Here is an 8093-nt window from a genome sequence, read left to right as displayed (position 1 = left end):
CCCAGAATCTAAACAATTTTACCAAAAAGGGACACTAGATGTCACTGTGGAACTCACTGTAGTTTGTAATATATCCTACTATCAGAAAGCTTTAACCAAGTAGTGGGTCACCTGAAAGTAACAGTTCAAATGTTGAGTTGCTACTATTGAATGCTGGATGGAAAATGCAATACAGCTTCAATCCTAATGTTCATACCACTACACTAAAATGAGCATGAAGGTAGAGTAATAGAAAATCAGTAAATAGGAAATAAGTGGCCTTAATTTGGGCTTATTTCCAATATAATATAACTTGATTATCAAGGTTTTTAAATCAGTTTAGGATAATTTAATTTCTATTGACAATATAACTCTTTCATTAAAACAGGAGTCCTTTACTTTATTAACTTGCACATAGTAAATCCTGAAATATCCAGAAACATCAGGGTAATCCAGTTCTCCACCCCATAGGCAACCAGTCTTGGGTTTTGTGTGTATATCTTTCCAGAGATGTTACATAGACACACAGAAACACACACAATATTACACAGATGGTACTATAGTCTTTCTATATATGTCTTACTTTTTCATTTAACAGTATTTTGCAGATCTTTATACATCAGTAAAAAAGGGTCCAGTTTTATCTATCAATCTATCCACAGTTACAAAGTATTCCATGTATAGCTATACCATAATTTGTTTTTTAACCCTATTAACCCTATTGGTGTACTTACTGCATTGTTTCCAATCTGTTGTAGTTATAAATAATGCCACAATGAATCCTTTTGTACATACATAGTTTTGCACAAGTGTTGTAAGTGTGAGATAAATTTCCAGAAGTGAGATGACTGGACCAAAGAGTACATGCATTTGTGATTTTTGATAGATGGACATTGTCAGGACAATATGTCTTGATAAGCTAAGGTATTCTTGCTCTCTTACTCTCTCTACACCCTCTTTTAGCTGTGTGTGTGATAAACAAAGATATATGTAACCAGGTACCATGTAAAGTTGTTTAATCCTAAGTGGGGCTGGAGCCAGCTGTATATTTTCAGTTTATGAGGTTTTCTTTTCTAGTTTTTCCTCTGATTATCTATTATCTGTCCCTCCTTTTAGCTGTCAATTGACTTGTTTGTAACAGCTTCCTGCCTACCCTCTCCTAATTTTCATCTTCTAATCTTTCAGTGCCTTAAAAAGCAGATCTAAGAGTTTATTAGGTTTCTGTCAATAAAAGATCAAACGACATTCACCAACTGTATGATTTGTTTCTCAAACCAAAGATTGAATTCTACCTCTGTTGCAAATTTGCAATCTGAGTTATTCAGATTATTTGTTAGTAGTGCCAAATAATAAAATATTCAACCATTCATTTTGAATTAACACCTCAGACTTTATAGAACGTCAGTACTGTTTCAGTCTCAGTAAAAAGGAATGACATTTACTGAAATCACGTCCTAGCTATTTAGAAAATTGTGAAAACAGGACAGTCTTGAGAAAGGGACACTGAAAAATTTGGCTAAACCGTTGGCTCCTAAAGGTTTCTAATACAATATAAAACATCAACGTGAAGAGTAGGACACATAAGACTATTTTAAGCTATGAATCTGCAGCATAAGTGGCCATAACAAATGAATGCAAAGAATGTAACTGCTCTGTAGTGATCCTCGAACTTAAAATTGGAACCATATTTCAAGTAGGTTTCTTTTGGCAGCATGTAAACCATTCAGCAAATATTTATGGAACACTTTCCTATGCATCTCTGGCACTCTAGGTGCTGAGAACCCACTGATAAGCAAAACAGATCTTTGTAGAACTTAGGATCTTCTAGAAATGTAAAGGAGGTAAATGCTTTCTCAGCCTGAGCAAATGGGACCTAATTCACTTCTGCAGTTAAAATGCCCGAAATAGGGCTTCCCTGGTGGCACAGTGGTTAAGAATCCGCCTGCCAATGCAGGGGACACGGGTTCAATCCCTGGTCCGGGAAGATCCCACATGCCGCAGAGCAACTAAGCCCGTGCGCCACAACTACTGAGCCCGCGCTCTAGAGCCTGCAAGCCACAACTACTGAGCCTGCGAGCCACAACTACTGAGCCCGTGCGCCTAGAGCCCGTGCTCTGCAACAAGAGAAGCCACCGCAACGAGAAGCCCGCGCACCGCAACGAAGAGTAGCCCCCGCTTGCTGTAACTAGAGAAAGCCTGCATGCAGCAACGAAGACCCAACGCAGCCAAAAATAAGTAAATAAATAAGTAAATTTATAAAAAAATAATGCCCAAAATAAGTAGGTTCAATGATGTAAGCCCTTCTTCAAGAAAGGACTAGGTTCCTAAATACTATTACTCTGTAAAAGGAACCAGGGATTCATGGAGAAATGACTGATTCGAAGACTAGGGCATGAAGAAAACAAATGACCCAGGAATATCTTGCCTTGGAAAGCAAGGATATGCGCAGGAAGTGATGGCACATGTTAAAAGAACAAGAAGTCAGCCTGAAGGGACTTTCACTGGGATAATTTGAACATCAAAATAACAGTAATGTATTATAACCCAGAATCCAGAGTCTATACTGACAGTAAATTTTTTTTAAAAGGGAAGGTCGGGCTTCCCTGGTGGCGCAGTGGTTGAGAATCCGCCTGCCAATGCAGGGGACACGGGTTCGAGCCCTGGTCTGGGAGGATCCCACATGCCACGGAGCAACTAGGCCCGTGAGCCACAATTACTGAGCCTGCGCATCTGGAGCCTGTGCTCCGCAACAAGAGAGGCCACGATAGTGAGAGGCCCGCGCACCGCGATGAAGAGTGGCCCCCGCTTGCCACAACCAGAGAAAGCCCTCGCACAGAAACGAAGACCCAACACAGCCATAAATAAATAAATAAATAAATAAATATTTAAAAAAAAAAAAAGGGAAGGTCATTCTTTTATTTATGGCAAGCGGGGGCCACTCTTCATCGCGGTGCGCGGGCCTCTCACTATCGCGGCCTCTTTTGTCGCGGAGCACGGGCTCCAGACGCGCAGGCTCAGTAGTTGTGGCTCACGGGCCCAGTTGCTCCGTGGCATGTGGGATCTTCCCAGACCAGGGCTCGAACCCGTGTCTCCTGCATTGGCAGGCAGATTCTCAACCACTGCGCCACCAGGGAAGCACCGGAAGGTCATTCTTAAAGTAGAATGGGCAACTAAAAAAATGTAGAAGGAACAAGGATTTAGAAAATTACCATTTTCAACCATCATAGTAGTCACTCAGGCAAGAATCATCAATGGATGTGAAAATGAAGGGTGTGAGATTTTTCAGAAACAGGCTATTGACATAGTCTCAAAAGTATCTCCCCACAAATTGCTTATGAATTACAAAGGGAAAAATAATAACTTTACAGTGAAGAAGCTTGAAGGACACTACCTTAAACCAAGTGATCAAAGGTAATCTCACCAGTAATGGTACAAATCAACCACAAATGCCTCCCAAAGCAGGGCACTGAGGAGAATACATCACTTACATGGCCTGCCTCCCTTCCTTCCTTCCCTAAATGCACAACTTTAATCATGAGGAAACATCAGAGAGGGAAATTTTACAAAATAGCTGACCTGTACTCTTTAAAACTGTTCATGTCGTGAAAGACTAAGAAATACTGAGAAACTTATAGAGCAAAGGGAGCTAAAGAGACATGACCCCTAAATGCAACATGTCATCTTGGATCAGATGTGGACCAGAAAATAGGCATTATTATAAAGGACACAATTGGCATAATTGGCAGATTTTGAATGTGTATTGTATATTATATTATCAAAGTTAAATTTCCTGATTTTGATAATTTTACTGTGATTGTGTAAGAAAATAGTGCTTCTTCTTAAGAAATGCACTCTGAAGTACTTAGGGGTAAAACAGTATAAGTCTGCAACTTACTCTCAAATGGTTCAAATTATAAAGATGGACTGATGGATGGACAAAAAAGAATCTATTAAAGCAATTGTGGCAAAATGTTAAAAACTGGTAAATCTAGATGAAGTACATCGTTGTACTATTCTTCCATATTTTCTGTAAATTTGAAATTATTTCAAATTTTAAAATAATTATAATTAAAGAAGGAAACACAGAGCTATACCTTGTACTGCAGTTATTTAATGAACACTTACTAACAATCCAAATGCTTACAAGGGCCACCAAGAAAGAGCACGTTAGCCTTTGGACTAGAAGTGACTATTATAGAGACATGACCCTGCTAACTACTAACTATTGCTAGAAAAAGTATCTTTAAATCAACTAATCCAAAACTGAAATCTTTTTTTATAGATGACTGCTGCATTTAACAGTGTATATCTAAGGGCTACATATAAGTTTACTCATTTTTATCCTGGTCAACCTCACTGTTATTCTCCAAGAATGTTCATCAGGAAGTTACATTGTTATCTAAGTACAGATAGAATCTATGCAAATGTGTCTACATTGCGTGCAGATGAGACTAGGGACTCATCCTTGAATGAGTCCCTGCATATCCATATGTTCTTACCTTTCTCAGTCCTATACATCTGGGTGCTGTCATGAGATTAATGCTCAATCAAGCAACATGAGCAGAAATGATGTTTTACTTTCACTCTGAGGCAGCTGAGAGAGGGTGTGACTTTTCCTTGTTGCATCTTATCTTTTGGCCAAACCTGTAGCAGTCATGTGTTGAGATGGCAGAGCCATAAGATTAAAACACCTTTGATCCCTGAGTCACCACTTGGAGGAGAGCTCCCTGGAGAACCACTCAATCAGCATTAAACTTTACAGAAGCAAGAAGTAAACTTTTATTGAGTTACACTGTTAAGATTTGGAGTTAATTTGTTAATAATGATAGCCATAGCTGTTTTCCATTCCTCTTCCTCTTCTCCTTCTATTTTTCTTTTCTTTAAAAAACATTGGTTGGTTTCTTTTCTTTAATTTATTGGTTTCTATTCTTCATTTCAGGCAACCAGGGCCAGTGGGCTCTGTAAGGTTTATGACAGGGAGACAGCCAGCAGGATTGGGAAGCTGGATATAACCAGAAGGAATAAGCAAATAAGAGACAATATATTGAAGGTAATGAAAACCAGAGAAGGGAGTTACAAATGTGGAAAGGAAAAAAAAAAAAAAAAGGCTAGAATGAATTCTGGGGAATTCTGATTTAGAATTGGAAGTATTTGTGTGCACTCATTGTTTTTAAAAGAGGATATAATCAATGACAGATAAATGGATTGATACAAATGTGTATATATGTATGTATGTATGTATATATACTGAGAAAACCTAGAAGCAATAACACATAGCATTGTTATCCATATTTTGCTCCCAGATCTTGGTTCTAAATGCTATTCTCTTCTAAACAGACCCAAAGCTCTTTGGAGAAATGGCTGATTCCAGGGCTGGGGCAGAAAATGTATAAGGTGAGCCTTGAACATCTTGCTGTACCAGAAAGTAACAAAGTGCTCAAAAAATGATGGTGACTTGTAGAAAGAATACAAGATCAGTTTAAAGGGGTTCACACTGGCCAAATCTGGGACAATATAAGCATCAAAAGAAATAATGTTAGTATTAGATAATTCATTGAATAAAGCAGGAATCCATTAGTCCATACTGATACAAATAAATGAAGAATGAACTAAATAAGAGGAGAAAGGAAAGCACTTCCTCACAGAAGAATAAATGTAGGACTGATGGAGTTAGAAAATCACTATTTGGCAATTATCACAATGGTAATTGATTCAGGCAACAATCACTGACAAATGTGAAAATCAGTAGGTGAAAGTTTGTTGAAAAACAGAATACTTAGGTAGTCTCAAAGTATCTCCCCACAAATTACATATTAACTACATATAAAAATAGTAACTTTACAATGAAGAAACTGGGCAGATGCCACCTTGATCAAGTGATCAAAGTTCCCCTCATCAGTAATAAGACAAATCAACATCATGTGCCTTCTGATATGATACGAAAAGAACAAGAAATCATTCCTATGATATTTTTGCCCTAAATGCATACTCTGCATCTAATCATGAGAAAACATCAGAGATGCCCAATTCAAGTAACATTCTCCAAAATAACTGTCTTGTACTCTTAAAATGCCAAGGGCATGAATGACAAAGAAAGATAGAAGAACTGTTCCAGATTGAAGAAACTTAAAGTGACATGAGAATTAAATGTAACATGCTCCTGGACTGGATACTGGACTAGAAGAAAAGGTATTCTTGGTTTGTTTTGATTTGCTTTTTGCTATAAATGACATTATTGGGATATTTAGATAGGATATTTAGATTGGATGGTAGGGGCTTCCCTGGTGGCGCAGTGGTTGAGAATCTGCCTGCCAATGCAGGGGATGCGGGTTCGAGCCCTGGTCTGGGAAGATCCCACATGCCGCGGAGCAACTGGGCCCATGAGCCGCAACTACTGCCCCTGCGTGTCTGGAGCCTCTGCTCCGCAACAAGAGAGGCCGCGATAGTGAGAGGCCCGCGCACCGCGATGAAGAGTGGCCCCCGCTCGCCGCAACTAGAGAAAGCCCTCGCACAGAAACGAAGACCCAACACAGCCAAAAATAAATTAAAAAAAAAAAAAAAAGATTCCTCAGCTTCAGCCGTACCACTTAAATAATAATAATAATAATGTTCATTTAATTCAGACATCTAATTTGATCATTCAAACACCCAGGAACAAGTTATTCTGACCCATAAACTGCTGTGGGTGAGATTAGCTGACAAAACTCTACGTTGATTTTTATTCTCTCCTATTTTGTAATTTAAATGATGGATGATTTAAATATTTTTCAAAGTTGAAATTCTTGAAATCAAAAGAGGGAAAAAATAGTTTCTTTTCCACAAAATTTCAAAGCAGCACAAATTACAGAAAATTTAAGTAACTGCTAGTGTTATGTACGTTAACTGTAATTGTGTAATAGTTAGCAATATTCAGTTTCTCTCAGAAGAATAAAATCAGTCAGTTAAATTCCACTAACATTTGAGGCTACTGCTCTCTAAAAATATGTTTGATTCCCTAAAGTTATTCCTTCCCAATTGACTATCTTCCAGGTTTAGAGATATAATAGCAGAATTTGAGAATTTTTCCTGAGGTTTCATTATGTTTGCAAATTTTAACTTCATTTAGCGCTGACTGCAGTTACATTGGACTCATTTGTGAGAAGGCCTCTGAGTAGCTACAGCAAAAAGATCATAAGTGGCATGAGGTTTGAATTGTGATAAAATTACTATACATTTCAGTTCATAATAACCCAGCGTATAAACAGAAATTTAGGTGTTAGGTATATTCTGTCCCATCTAAGGATGAATGAAACTATTTCTCCTCCTTTTAGTAAGGCTTAGTCCATTTTATATTCATTATTTTTCATATTTGCTATTCTTCAGGTATATACATTTCTCCCTCAAATTTCCTGTATGTTACCAAGTCTGTGGCTGTTACCATCTTTAAGCAGCTGATATTCTCCTGTCCCCTTTCATATTTCTGTTAAGAATTTGCCCCAGTTTGTATGGGTTGCTGATGGTGGGCACCGCAGCCTTGCACCTTGCTCCTGAATGTGGAAGAACAAGGTGAACAGTCAGTTTGAAGCAAACCTGATCAGCAGGGATTCCTTTCTAGTAAGTGAGCACTTCATATCCGTGGCAAACCAGGTAATTCAGGATGCTGTCAGTGTTGGGTCAGGCCCGTTCCACAGGCTCACGCCTATCTTTGAATTCCTTAGATCATCAGTCCCTAAAACTGGCTATTTTAAGAATCACCTGGGGATCTTTAAAAAAAAATGGCAGCTTCTAGAACTCCTCATCAGACTCAATAGACTCTTTTGAGGTCTGACAACATCTGTGCTTAAAAAGCTCCCCAGGTGCTTTGATGAGAAAACAGATTTGGGAACCTCTAACTTATGATGACAGGGCCTCACTTAAAATCTGTCCAGGTGATGAATTGTAGCCATTGAGTGACTAAAGTGCCACATAGATGTGCTCCTTCCACGTGGACTCTTTTAGGTTCTGCCATATCGAGGTATGGCTCTCCTCTCTGGGCCAAAGCATATTTTATGATTTTAATGGCAGAAAGAAAGAAATTTCAAGATATCAAGAGATAAAGACTGGGTAAAAGGATTCACCTGCCTTTTTATTTCCTA

Source organism: Balaenoptera acutorostrata, chromosome 11, assembly GCF_949987535.1.
Source record: "Balaenoptera acutorostrata chromosome 11, mBalAcu1.1, whole genome shotgun sequence".
Classification (NCBI taxonomy): domain Eukaryota; kingdom Metazoa; phylum Chordata; class Mammalia; order Artiodactyla; family Balaenopteridae; genus Balaenoptera; species Balaenoptera acutorostrata.
Note: the sequence above shows the minus strand (reverse complement) of the source record.